We start from the raw sequence: 14,077 nt of genomic DNA on the forward strand, positions 1-14,077 counted from the left end.
GGAATCCTTCTCCTTCTCCAACTAAAACGTAACACTATTCTGTCCCTCCACCCCATCTATCTGTCTTCAAACTCATCATTAAAACCAATTCTTAACTGTGCCTTAAATAAAAATAATTGGGTCTCTCAATCTCTCAATCTACTCCGGAGAGAATTAGGTGCAAGTTGTGAGAGTCCAGGCTTGGAGACCCCAGAATGTACACCAGGGTTTAACTTTATTCAAAAAAAATAATAAATTATTCACTGCAATCCAAGACTGTTTGTGGGACACTGCTGTGTGCGATTGGCTGCCGCATTTCGCCCACAAATATGCAGTCAATTCACTTTACAGTCTATTCTGTAAAGCGCTTTGAGACGTCGAGAAGACTTGAAAAGTGGTATATCAAATGTAAGGGCTATTAACAGGTTAAACCCACAAAGCTGGCTAATGAGACTATTGTCTGCAAACTTCCTGTTGCTTTTATCTAACTGAAACCATCCTAACCATTGGGGCTTTGGCTGGAAGAGAGCAAAAGCCAAGCAGGAAACAATCGATCGCTGTGCCCAGGGATTGTTCTAGTTCGGGTGAAGAAGGCCCTTCGGCCAATTTGATTTCATCCTTCCAGAACATCCGCCTCCAATCACAGGTCAGCTGTATCATATATATATATATACTAAAAAAAACTTTGCAAAATGTCCTTGTAAAAATTTATAGAATGTATGATGAAGAATTTGGGAAGCGGCACAAAACAAATCAATTAATAATTAAATAAGAGTTGTGAATATATATATATATATCAATGATTAAAGTAGCGGGAGGCAAGACCCAGAGTATTGGGATAACAGCAAAATGGAAGTCATAGCACATTTTTTAAGATGCTTTGGGTCAGCAAAATTGGACCCGATAAGAGAAATCATCCCGGTGAAGAAAAAGACACAAAATACATTAGTGATTCACCTAAACTTTATTCCAAATTAAAGAAGCGGGTCAACAAAACTGTAAAATTCAAACAAAGTTGATTTACTGTGTTATTTATAACAACGTGCATTTATATAGAAATTAGAACAGAAATTAGGTCGATTTCTGATAGGAAATAATATCTCAGGATACAGCATATAGTTTGGGACATGATGTGTCAAGTGACTGCCAGGATGGTGGAAGGTGAACTGGATGTACTCTTGGTCTTCTTTTGCCTGGCAAATTCTTATGCTCTTATAGAATGCTCTTCACGTAGGATGTCAGGCTGAAAAGATAGGGGAGAAATTTTCAGTAGAAATAGATTTCCTGGAACGTTGGCACGTATCTCCTCTCCTCCTGATGGGCCGAGACATTCAGTCTCCTACATCCCTGGTGGATTTGTTCTGGGATTGAGATGGACGGGCAGGACCTCTGTATTGTGGCCTAACTGCCCTATCTGCAATCAGTAAGAAGCACAATAATGATGATAATAATAATAATAATCCTTGCATTTGATACAGCGCCTTATCATGTCATTGAGCTGTATCAAAGTGTTTCACAGTAAAGTGAATTGAGTGTACTGATCTTTTTTTGTGTGTGGGCGAAATGCGGCAGCCAATTGCGCACAGCAGCGTCCCACAAACAATCATGGATTGAGTGACCACGTTATTTATTTGAAGGGATTATTATCTCCTGAAAGCCATCCGCCAATCGACTGAGACTAAAACAATGAGGTCTAAGCCAAGCTCAGTTTGTAGCACTCGCCCCTCTTGAGTTAGAAGGTTTTGTGGGTTCAAGCCCCTCTTGAGTTAGAAGGGTTTGTGGGTTCAAGCCCCTCTGTCAGAACTCCCACTCTTGTCTAGCACTCCAATTCAGTGCAGGGGGAGCACTGCATTGTTGGGAGGTGTTGCCATACTTCAGATAAGACGTTAAACCTAAGGTTCTGTCAGTCTGTTCAGGCAGACGTCCTGTATTTCTAAACATAGAGTATTGGAATCAAAGGTTTATTACACACATTCGTTATATCGAGGCTCAACTATGCAAAATTCCTGCTTGTCGGCCTCCCCAACTCCTCCCGCCACAGGCTGCAGATCATCCAGAACTCTGCCACCCGTGCCCTCTCCCGCACTAGGCTCCGTGACCCTATCAGCTCCATCCTCACCCGCCTTCCGCCACTCTGCCCCCACCCTCTGGAACTCCATTCCGCAGTCCCTCTGCCTCCCTTGTCACTTTCAAGACCCATCTCAAGACCTTTGTTTTCGACCGTGCTTTCGATCTCCCTGCTTTCCTCCCTGCCCTCTACCCTCCCCGAGCCCAACCCCCAGAGGAAGGTCTTTAGACGAGACATGAAGGAGGCAAGAGAGGGGATGAGCAGAGGGATTGCAGGATAAAGTTCCAGAGTGTGGGGACAGAATCAGGTAAGAGGCAGCATTCCAAACGTGGCCGTTGGTCTTCACACGACCAGTGCAGGTGTTCTGAAAGCCTAGTCTCGTCAAAAACTCTCTCAGATCTACAAGGATCCAGGAGAGATTGAACGCACTTACGTTCGTGTCTAAATGAGTACGATTTGACACCTACACTAAGGTTTGATCATGTAGCTGACACGTCTGCAGCTATGAAGTATTTTAAAAAGGTGTTGTTGATTATTTTGCGTAAATAGTTCAAAGGTCCCGAAAATGTGATGTGGTTTAGGTCTCCAGCCACCCTAATCCTAACCCAGCCACCCCACGATCCCCCTAACCCAGCCACCCCACGATCCCCCTAACCCAGCCACCCCACGATCCCTTACTCTGGCCCTACTTCTCACATGCAAGGCGCTACATGAAAAGCAAGAATTATTATTTATTGATTTAATGCAGTCTTAGATGTGTCTGGACCTTGAGTGATGATCAGATGTAACAACTGCGATGTTGGGAAGAAAATGACTTGAGCTATACCAAGTGCAAGGATTATTATTATTATTATTATTATAATCTCCTGACATCGAATGTTACTCTCATGTTTCACAAAATCCATTTGCTGTGCGTGGTTAGGCCTTACTCATGTATTGTTCTGGGATTGAGGTGAGACACCTTCATGTGAGTCTTGTGCCACCCAATCGTCACTCTAGTCTTACTCGCTCGACCTTTCAGTAGCAGAATGCTGAGCTGTGTGTTAGTCGAGCCTCACTCTCGCAAATCGATCGAGGGGAACGTTCAAAGGCTTTGAGCTGTTCCCTGGTTATTAAATCTCCAATCTGTCAAAGTTTAATTCCAGGAATTATTCTGTAACAAGGGGACGTCTCAATGATGGGATAAGGCACTATATCAACTGCAAGGATTATTATACATTATATTATAATTAGTATGTGCATGAGATTAATGGGGCAAATTGCCTCCTTCTATCATTCAAATGTCCCAGTTCATTGCCTAATATTACTAGTTGATACACTGTTTGCGAGTATTTAGAAAGAAAACTGCAAAAAGTCCTCATCGATATCATGATACAGTACATTGGCCATGCCTGTCAGAAGGTTATGGGTCCAAGCTCCAAATCAGGTTGTGGAACTCATATCGTCTACGCTGATGCTCCATTGCAGTGCTCGGGATGTGCTTCACTGTTGAAGGTGTCAGATGAGACCATAAACCAAGGTCCCGTCTGTCTGCTCAGGTGGACGTCAAAGATCTCGCGGCTCTATTCAAAAAGAGAAGTGAGTTTCTCTCTCCCGGTGTTCTAGCCAATGATCCCCAAATAAAATTAGTTATTAACTTCATCGCTGTTTTTGGGACACTGCTGTGTGCGAAATTGGCTGCCATGTTCTCCCACAAAACACACAGTCACTACACTTTACAGTAGACCCTGTGAAGCGTTTTGAAACGTCCTCCCAAAGTGAAAGTTACTACACCAAATGTAAGGGTTATTATTATGACTGACTGTTTGTATTATGCATGTCAACCATAGATCTTTCACTCAATTACCCTGAGACTGAGGGAATAAATCAAGCTGGTTTCTCACTCCTAATTACTTATTCAGCCCCCCCACCCCCCCACCCCAATTTGATGTGTAATGTGTGTGTGTATTGTCTGGGAGTAAATTATGGTTCAAGATCTCCCAACGTGAAAGGCACTATATCAGATGTAAGGATTAATATTATTATGGTAATCAGACATATGGTGTGAACGCCTGCAAATACTCTGCTCTGACGGGATCTACTTCTGGAGTGGAGTTCCATAAATATGGGAATTATGGAATCCCATTTAAATATGCTGCAACTCAGACCACAACAGATCCCCTCAGAGGGTCTGCTCTGATTACTGGTCAAGTCAATGGGCTTCGTTCTGCCCTTTGAATCTCAAACCTTCTCTGGAGAATTCAGGAGGTGGCTTCCACGCAGTAACTCCATGTTCTTGCTGACGCTTTGGCCTGTGCTGTGTGGCAGACTATGACTTGTTGTCACATCAATAGAGAAAACAACAAAATCACTAGTCTTCCACGCAGAACCAGTCCGAGGATTGCAGTGGAGAGGAAATGTCAGTGAAAGGAGAGGATCTACAGGAGAGAAGATCATCAATTTGTGTTTTGGTCGGTCAGGGAAGTGTCTGACACCTGTGGCAACCCTTCACCCTGCTTAAGAGTATCCAAACCAAACCTGGTGTGAATCCTGCTTATCTAATTCTAGAGCAGTCACGGCCAAACTAGTGCGTTTCCAGGTTTTTTGCCTGCTTGAATATTTCTTGATTTAATAATAATAACCCTTGCCTCGGATGTAACGCCTTACCACGTCTTCGAGAAGTCTCAAAGCGCTCCACAGAATACAACGTAAAGTGAACTGACTGTGCGTGACCAGAGACGGCCCTCTCAGTCCCATCTGCGGCCTATTCAGGTGGAGACATTGGAAAGGAGATGGGGCTTTCTCCCAGTGTCCTGGCCAACAGTCCTCTTTGTGTGCACAAAATGGATGACACATTTTCCTACAAGAAACACAAGACAGTGTCTACTGGCAAAGCTCGTTAAGATAGTGGCATAAGATGCTGTAAAAGTAAGCCCCCGTCTGTTCAGGATGCAGTTCCATAGAATAGTCATGAGGTGGTGTAATAGCCCATAATTTCATATTTTCAGCCAAATGAAATCAGTGGTGGCCAAACCTTTACGGTCGTCCAACAAAATAACTGTTCTTGATTGATTATTTCAGGATTTCGTGATGTCATTTAAGCCAAGGCCTGTGTAAATGTTCAGGGGGCCACTTCTTGACCGCCCTGCAGGGCCCCCAATATTATAAATAATCTCACAATTAATTTGATGCTGATGTATAATTAATGCAAAGTATTTCAAGCATCAGCCTAGCTCGGTTGGTAGCATTCTCGTAGCTGGGTGTGGAAGATTGTGTGTTCAAAGCCCAGCCAGCTCAGAGATTTGACACTCCAGTGCTTTGCTGGAGCTACTATCCTTCAGATGAGACATTAAAGCAAAATCTTGTCTGCGATGGTGGATGTTAAAGACCCTGGAAAACTATTCAAAAAGAGAAAGGAGTTTGTTCTGGTCAACAATCTTCCAGATAAATTGGACGCTCATCTCCTGACTGTTTGTAGGGCGTTGCTGTGTGCAAATTGGCTGCTGTGTTTCCCTACAAATGCATTTGTCACTATTGTTTTCAATCATTGCTATAAAGTGCTTTAAGATGTTTTGACATGCATGGATTATTATTCCACTGCTGGGAATGGAGCTATTCTAGTGTTTAAGAGAATTTAATTGTCGCTGCTTAATCAGCTGATCTCAGCCAGGACACAATTAGCCTCAAAGGCTCTGGGTTAGTCAATGGAGAATCAGACAAAGTTCCTGCTTCTGATCATGATCATTCAGCACTACCCCCACCTCCCCACCCACCCTCTCGCCACCACCCCCTCATCCCCCCACTGGCACGAGGGATAGCCTCAGCTGCATTGGGTGTAAGGTAAATGTCACAAATGTAAGTACAGTCAAACAACAACAACAACTTGCATTTATAGAGCATCCCAGAGCGCTTGACAGTGGCGGAGCACGATGCTGAGCCGGGGGGAGGTGATCGTAGGCCCGGTCGAAGAGGAAGGTCTACAGATGCGACCTGAAGATGGGGAAGAAGGGAGTGAGGCAGCGGACGGAGGGAGGACGAGTGTTCCAGAGATTTGGGGCGCAGTGGCTGAAAGCGTGGCCACCGATGGTGGAACAGAGGGGACGGGGGACGAGCAGGAGCCCGGAAACCCAAGTGGATTTGGGTTAGTCAGTGGAGAAACAGTCAAGGTTCCTGTTTCTGATTCCTTTTCAGCAAACCTGTTTCAACAAGCACTCCAGGGAACTGGACCAAAGTGGCCTTTACATAAGGCTGGCGCTATATCAAATGCAAGGATTATTATTAATATTATTATTATTATAATAAGATAGGGATGTACAAGGTGACCAAAATGTCGTGATACCATTTATTTTCATAATAATTACTGTACTAAAAAAAAATCATCATTTCTTTAAGACTTATCAGACATTCTAAAGGAATCACGACTTTTTAGTCAGCCTGTAATGTGCTCGTGCTTTCTTTTGTGGCAGAACTGAATGTAATTCTGCCCTCGACTTTCTCCGCTTTGCTGACAACAACAAAAAATCAAACCTTGCAAATCTCCTGCGGGTTAATTGCGAGCGACAGACCGCGCGTGTGTGTGTGTGAGCCATTGCTTGGAGCTGCTATCGACAGAAGACTGAAAGCTCTCCAGAGAATTACAGCTCAAATAAACCCTCTCTGATAAGATGCAAAGACAGCAGGTGTCTGTGGCATTAGGAGTCACAGAGAGCGCTGTGTGCGTGTGTGAAACAGAGGGAGAGAGAGTCAACATACGAACCAGCGTCCCTGTGTTGCTACAGCAACAATCTCACACCTTGGTACCACTTGCTCTGGGCCAATCGATGGGACACAATCCAGAAACCTGCCTGAGGACACCATTTAATGGCGAATTAGCCGACCCCCACCTAACAGGTGGTGAGATACAGGCACTTTCATCCTCCGTTTAAAAGTAAATCCATTTACTTCACAACGAAATAGGAAACGATGAGACCCAGGGCTGAATTACACACAGTCTGTGTCCTGTTTCTGAGCTACAACACTGAGAGCCTTTCTACTTCGCAGAACAAGCAATGCTTTGTTGTACGTCTGGTGAGAGGCAGAATAGAAATGGTAGAATGTACAGAGCGCACAGCAGGAGGCTGCTCACCCCCATGGTATCCGTCCGTCCTGGTGCTCTCTTTCCCTCTCTTGCTGGAGATAATTTGCCCCTTTTTTGTTATTTTTCCTCAAAGTGTCCGCCTGATTCCCTTTTAAATGGGCCGGTCTGTGGTGGAGCATTTCACATCCTAACACTCTTTTTTTTGCACAACTTCCAACCTCCTCCCTTTCTCTCCTCTCCCTCAAATTTATCCCCTTTGTTGTTCACTCACCGACTGTGAAAATCGTATCGTTCCCTTTGTATCTTTCCCACCATCTCTTTCTCTCTCTCTTGACTCCATCCATCCCTCTCTCTTTCTCTCTCTCTTTACTCTTCTACCTCTCTCTCCCCATCCTTTCCCCTTACTTCTCTCTCCTCCCACCTTCCTCGCTCTCTCTCTCTCTCTCTCTCGCTCTCTAATTTGCAATATTTTAGAAAACCACTAAAATAAATATGAAACCAAGGCCATAAGCATCAAGCCACAAACTCCACTGGTTTTAGCCGCAAGTCCAGCCTGTCTTGAAAGTTAAGGCTACGTAAATTTAATGCTATGTAAAACACTTACATTTCACTCTCATTTATAAGCGCTCTGAGACAATAGCCCTATATGCCGGGCGCCCTATAACACAAGTTGTTGTTGTTGTCGGGTTTTTTTTTCTGCCCTTCTGTTTTTTTCCCCCCCCAAAATAAAATCCGATTTGAGATTGAATTGAACACCCTTTTCGACAATTCAGCATAGATCGTAAATTTGTTACAGGCTGAGATCAGGAGGAACTTGGGGCCTGCCATTCGCCCACTTGCCAACCGCCTTTTCCCTTCCCACCCCCCCGCAACCCCACCCCCACCCCTCACGGCATCCGGTTCACTCCTGGCTTTCTCCCCCAAGTCTTGGTGAAGTTCAAGAAACTGACACCCTACAAAGCAAACACCTGCTTTGTGAAAATTACAAATTTAATAATAATAACTCTTGCCTTTCATAGAGTGCCTTATCACGTCATTGAAACATCCCAAAGTACTTAACAGGATTCCACTACAAAGTGCAGACAAATTGCGGACAGCAATGTCCCACAAACAACTGTTTTACTTGGGGGATTGCTGGGATAACACACGGGCATTTCACGTGAGGCGGGGGGTGGGTGGGCGTTGGATATCGATCAGGAACCAAGATTGTTTGATTTACATAATTACACACATAATTACAACACAACATCAAATTACATTTGTATAGCGCCTTTCACATCCAGAGGACGTCCCAAGGTGCTGAGACCCCAATTAGACTAATTAGACTCCATCCCTTACATTAGCGATTTGTCATGTCACTGCACTTCATTGAATGAGAAGCTTTGAAGCGTAGTAACTGTTGTGGGCAAAGTTTGCAGCTAAATTACTAATCTCCCCCACCCCCACCCCCACCACAGGAGTGACCAGTTCCTCTGATCTGGTGAAACTGGATGAGGGAGGATTGGATTTGTTGAAATATACCGACTATCAACTCAGGGTGCCTTGGTTTCAGAAGGTTTGATAATTAAATGGTTAAGAGTAGCTTTGCTGGACAAGCTGAGGTCGGTTTCTGATTACATTTCACATTTTCCTAGAAAGATGTTCACTCCTCTGAGATATTGTGCGGTCGGGTCCTCGAGAATAGATGTAAGAACAATGGACCACAGAAAGGAAAAGGCTGCGGCCGCAGACATCTGTCTATCTCAAGACTGAGAGACAAGCAGTCTGTGGAAGGCTGCCCAGAATTTGTCCATATCTCTCTCTCTCTCTCTCTACAGGGGTGAGGGAATTTACCTCCAGTAAGAAAGTGACTATTAAAAGTGCAAGAGGAGGAATAGCGGGTAATACGTTTTCGGTTCTGTTTGCCAGGCAGCGATGTAATAACAGTAGTAGTGGTTAGTCGGGTTAGGCAGCACGAGTGAGGTGCTGGGCTTGGAGCTCAATGTTTCTGTTGAGTTTACAGGAACCACTCTCTGTGATTCTGTGCGATAGTCCTGTGATTAAGTATTATTTTTATAGAATCAGTTGTCCCTGAGGGATTTCCAGGGGCTGATCTCTGCTGTGTATGTTGAGGTGCTTTCTCCTGTGTGCGTGCTGTTGTTTCTCTATTATTTGACTTGTATATCCGTTATCGTTGTATGTTGTGGACTATTGTATTACTGTATGGTCATATAGCTTGAATGCAGATTGTTGAATTATATATATGTATATATATTATATATACATATATAGTTGATATTAGTGGAATAAACACTATACTCTTACCAGTCGAATTATTAACAGATTGCTCACAGGAGAATTTCATGCTTTTTCTCCTAATAACGTCAAATAATAATAATAACTGCATTTGATATCACGCCTTTCACGTCGGGCGGATGTCCCAAAGCACTTCACAGGAACGACTGTAAAGTGCAGTGACTGTGTGTTTTGTGGGTGAACTGTTTAACAGTTTTTAACAGTTTATTTTAAACAGTTTTGTGTTAACCCCTGGAAAGAAACAACCTTTACCTTCCTTCTCTCATTCTTTTCCCAAGTTGAGTCGCTCCAAAATGCTCCAAAATGGTCTCAGTATCTAGATGATAGAAGGTACATAAGTGAAAGGACATTTGAGTTTTTATTTCTAAAGGGTGGTGTGTGTGTGTGGATGAGATGAGCAAATGGGCTTAAACGCACAAGAGAGGTGTACGTAGGGTAAGCGAGGCTGACAACAGAAATCTTACGGGCACTGATTCACCAGGTGAGCTCCAGCAAAGGCTGTTTTCCTCTTTTTAATCTGTGTCAACTTTTGTACCTGTGTAGGTGGTGTGCGGGTGTGCGCAGGAAAGTGTGTGTGTGGGTGGGGAGATGCGAGTGTGCGTTTGTGTATTTTTGTGTGTGTGTGTGTGTGTGTGCAGGTGCGTTTGAGTAAGAATGTGCATATATAGGTGTGTGTGTGTGTGTGCATATACGCACGCGCACAGGTGTTTGTGAGCAGGAAGCGAGATGTGTTTTGTGCTTCCAAAGGGGGCAAGCACCGCATTTACTGTGCTTGCAGGTGAGCCGCGTGCTCTCGTTCATGGAGATTAAATTGAGCAGCATCTTCGATCAGCACAAACAAAATCATCTGTCTGAACGATCTGACGTCAAACGCCAGAGCGAGATCAGCGATGAATTGTCTGCTGCCCTGTCTCCATCTCCCCGCAATCTGGCTACGGCGGAAGAGCAGAGCACCACAAGCGAGTTACTATGACACCAGTCGCTTAGCAACGAGGGATGACAAAAACACCAGTTTGGGTTTACTATTGAGGAACCGGCACATCGAGGCTGATCAGCCCGGCCGCCGGGCTGGGTTTGGTGCGGGGAGGGGGAAACGGGACGGTTTGAGGTGCCGATTGGATCACCTAACAATCCTCACGCTTATCACGTCGCTGAGACGTCTCGAAGCGCTTCACGGGCTATGTCGGGAAGGGGGATTGACTTATGCATTTTGCGGGCGAAACGCGGCAGCCCATTGCGCACCGCGGATCTAATCGAGGATGGGGTGGGCGGTGGCCTTACAGAAGCTGGTGCGTGACAGAGTTTCTGGATGATCCGGAGCCGGTGGAGGGTGGGGGGGAGATGGCCAGTACAGCAGGGCTTTGGAGAAGTTGAGTCCGCTGTGCTGACTATCGCAACACAAGTCACATTTTTTGCTCTCCCTGGCTCTGGAGTCTTCAGAGGGTTAACGTGTGTCGAACGGGTTGTGTATGACGGGGTGGTGGTGGTGATGGGTGGGGGGGCTGAGAGTGGGAGGGTGGGGGGGTTGAATTCTCAGCAGGCACCTGGGTTGTGGGCTGAAGGAAGACATTGATGCTGGTTCTCCACACTCTTCCACCACCATCCCCTGCTGACAGATGTGGAAAGGGCAACACACAGCGGGTCGCTAAAAACGCCCCCCCCCTCCCCAAACTCCCTCCCTCCGCCCCCCCGCCCCACGCACACACACACACACACATACAGACGCACATTGATCTCGGCTCTTGAACTGCCACCCACATCAGAGAATCAATCGAACGCCATTAATCCCATCGTCACGTTTGTGCCACTGTCACCACGGCAACAGGCCTGCAAAACACCTCAAAACTAGCTGCTCGCTATCCATTTCCTCCTCCGTTGGGGGTGGGGATGAAGATTGTGTGGGGGGTGAGGTGGGGGGGGGGAGAGAGAACGCGGGTGGGGGAGGGGAGGGGAGGGGAGGGGGAGAAAAAGTGGAATCTTCGAAAATGATGAAATTATTGAGTTATTCCCGTAATTTCCCAAGTCGTAATTTGTGGGAATCGCTATTCTTTTTATGGAAAATTATTAGCCAAACCTGCAACTACCCCGTCAAGAACCACGCCCTGTTTTTGTATAATTATATAGAGACAAAAGATCACCTCGCATTTATCTCGTCCCCATCGCGCAGGGTCGCTTCCCAGAGCGCTTAAACATGCTTGAGGAGGAAGGAACACGCATCACACATGGAGACAGGGACAGACATGTGGGCGGGAGTGCTATATACACGCATGCTGGGTATGTTCCATTCATGCACACTCTATGTTATGCATGTTCCTACACATGCTGCATGCCCCGTATCGTGTGAACTGCACATATGCACATATGCCATGAATGCTACAAGCATGTGTGGATATATCCACACACACATCCCGTGTGCTGGTACACGTTGCACATATCACTGCATGTTCCATGCCCTAAACATGTCTTGTAAACATTGTTTTTGCTGGGTTTACAACCCACCCCATTGCCTTCCTGCTGAGATCTCTCCTCTGTGACCATCTGGCTGTTTCGCCCACGAAATACACAGTCCATCTGCTTTAAAATATTTATCCCTTGAGGAGCTTTGAGAACAACAACAACAATAAAATTACATGTGTATAGCGCCTTTCACGTCGGGAGGTGCTGGACAATCAATGTTTCAGACCTGAGCTCGGGATCGGGGAGGGTGGAGGGAGAAGGAGGGTGAACCGAAGGCACGGTCGAAGAGGACTAGAGACGGGTCTTGAAGGAGGCAAGGGAGGGGGCGAGGCGAGTCTGAACGGAGTGATAAGGCGCTGTATCAAACGCAAGGATTATTTTTCCGGGACGCTACCCTGGATTCAGGACGCTGTATAAATGCAAGTTGTTGTTGTTGTTGTGATTAAAAACTGAAACGTGGGTGCAAAGCCCTAGTCTCAGTCAGATCTCTCAGTCGATAAGGTTTCAAAAGCACAAGCAGCTCGCTTTAGCCCACACGCAACACCGACATGCATGCAACATGCCCAGCACACGGGTTGTGCATAGCTCATGCAGCAATACATGCGTGATTAACAGCACGTGTGTGCATGTCCAGCGAGGGTCACACCCAGCAACAACCAACCAGAGGGAGTTGGTGACAGTGATGGGTGGGGCACGGGGGGGTGTGTGGGAGGCTATCTGTCACTCAGTGACCACTGAAACCAAGTCCCCTCTTGCTGTTGGTTTTGAAGGGGGTCTGACACCCAGGGTTTGTCTGCTGATACAGTAACGCAAACAGCAACACAGAGAGCAAGTCGGCCCATCGAACCGTCTCCCTCTATACAGCCCCACCCTAGAAATCACTCAAAGTTGGATCATTTGCACCCGGATGGGATGGGATGGGATGGGATGGAGGGGGTACGCATTGAGACGTCTCGAAAACGCGATCAGGCACTGTATCAAATGCAAGGATTATTATTATTATTTTGGAGGGGAGTGTATAGAGGGGGTTGCGGAGGGCAGACAACGCAGAACCACATTAAAGAGAAGCACACAAATGCCCCCCCACCACCACACACACACACATATAACCTCCACCCTTCCTCCCCAAACACTCTGAATAAGATCAGACACCATCCAACACACAGCTTGACCTTTTCCTCTCAGATCTTCAGAGAAAACCGGGCAGTCACAGCTTGATAGAGCGCTCTCTCTCTCTCTCTCTCTCTCTTCACAGACCTGTTGCTTTGGACTTCTCTCTCTATTTTATACATCTGGAGGGAATTAAATAAAGAAATAAATTGATAAATAAAAAGGCTGTTCCAGTTAGTCGGTGTTCCTGGGATCAGCCCCCTTAACAATATATTCCTTTTGCTTCACACGCTTTTCCCATATTTCTGGCACGTCTCCCAGATCAGAAAGCTCCTCCGCCACCAACATTAAAACCTTACCTTGTCCTGGTATCGCTTCCCCGTGCTGTGCTGTGGATGTCTCTCTCTTCCTGCACGGAGCATCTCGTGACCAACGGTACCTCCAGCATTGGCGGTTGCTATGAGAACAAGGTTTTCTTTTAATAAATGCTCTTTCAGTGACATACAGAACGAGCGAGAGAGAGAGAGAGAGAAAGAGAGACAATGGAGCTTCCTCCTTCTACTATCTTCCCAAACAACCACTCCAACCCACTTACACTCAGACTCGGGCTCCACGAAGCACTCCAATGCAAAGTGCCGTCCGCATCAAGGTTTCTGAAGGGTTTCAGATAATTGAAGTTTGTTTTTTTTTGTTGAAAAAGGGGCAAAAGGAAGAAAGGGGGGGGGGGAAAAAACCCAAATAGGGAACGTACAGTGAGAAACGGAATGACATTTAGACGCTGGCAGAAGCGGGAGGGGCTGTGCGGATTTAACACTTGAGAGCTGGGTTGCTTGGATACCGCAGGGTATTTCGAAACCAAATTTTCGTTGCTGTCGAGTGTAGTGACTGTGTATTTGTACGCGACCAGTTTCGGAGGTTGTGTTCAACCGAGCACTGGGCTATGCGGTTTATGCCCCAGACTCCTCCCCTATGGGTTTTGACTTAGCACAGTCACATAGAGAATGCCCACTATTGGTGGACGGGCTTTCAGCCTATCTGCTCCTACTCTTTGGAACTCTATCCCAGAGTCCCTCTAACTCCCTCCCTCCCTCCCACATCTTGTTCAAGGTCCG

At 46.1% G+C, this 14,077-nt stretch overlaps 1 long non-coding RNA gene across 1 annotated transcript; it reads right to left on the bottom strand.

Moving 5' to 3' along the window:
* Positions 1 to 1,170: 1,170 nt before the first annotated feature.
* On the bottom strand, positions 1,171 to 13,128 carry LOC121848024. The gene is made up of 3 exons (XR_488422.2): positions 13,028 to 13,128; positions 9,651 to 9,714; positions 1,171 to 1,222 (listed from the first exon to the last, which is right to left on the bottom strand). It is a non-coding gene; the product is annotated as an uncharacterized LOC121848024 (long non-coding RNA).
* Between the last annotated feature and the right edge of the window lie 949 nt (positions 13,129 to 14,077).

Source organism: Callorhinchus milii, unplaced genomic scaffold (genome assembly GCF_018977255.1).
Source record: "Callorhinchus milii isolate IMCB2004 unplaced genomic scaffold, IMCB_Cmil_1.0 Scaffold21, whole genome shotgun sequence".
NCBI lineage: Eukaryota > Metazoa > Chordata > Chondrichthyes > Chimaeriformes > Callorhinchidae > Callorhinchus > Callorhinchus milii.